Source organism: Elephantulus edwardii, unplaced genomic scaffold (assembly GCF_000299155.1).
Source record: "Elephantulus edwardii isolate Elephantulus edwardi_28Jun2011 unplaced genomic scaffold, EleEdw1.0 scaffold00074, whole genome shotgun sequence".
NCBI classification, from domain to species: domain Eukaryota; kingdom Metazoa; phylum Chordata; class Mammalia; order Macroscelidea; family Macroscelididae; genus Elephantulus; species Elephantulus edwardii.
The window spans coordinates 3210319-3210910 of NW_006399824.1; the positions used below are offsets into that span (position 1 = coordinate 3210319).

The 592-nt window shown below is 41.6% G+C and overlaps 1 protein-coding gene across 1 annotated transcript in view; it reads left to right on the top strand.

Annotated features, from left to right (window-relative positions):
• Positions 1-592, top strand: part of NPFFR1 (neuropeptide FF receptor 1) — a 28341-nt gene that overhangs the window by 17141 nt on the left and 10608 nt on the right. The window lies entirely within an intron of this gene.

The window sequence follows — 592 nt, forward strand, 5'->3', positions numbered from 1 at the left end:
ACAGTGCGATTGGCACAGGACAGAGCAGAGTTTAGGGCTGTTGTACATAGGGTCGCTATAAGTCACAAGCGACTCGACGGCACATAACAACAACAACAACATACATTTCACTGAGAGTCTTTTTCTCTTTCTCTGACCTCCTACGTGATCGAGCATGACATCCTCCAAGGACATGCTCCTGCTGACAATATAGCCAGAGTGTGTGAGATAAAGTCTTAGCATCCTTGCTTCCAAGGAGCATCTGGGTGCACGTCCTCCATGACACTAATCTATTTTCTGTCCCGATAGAAAGCATACTATTTGTTCTTCCTGCAGCCCACGATATAGTCAATATTCTTTGCCAACATCTCAATTCAAAGGCACGAATTCTACAATTTTCTTTACTCATCGTCCAACTTTTGCAAGCCTATGAGACAATGGAAAATACTGTGCTTTGCATGCCCACCAGCAATGTCAGTTGCACTTAGTCCTCAAACTTACATCTCTGCTCTTTAACATTTTTTATTAAATTTTATTAGTTTTAATGAACATTTACAGAGATTTGGGGTTTTCATTCATTCATTGTTGCACTGTTTTCTCCACCCTCATCCCC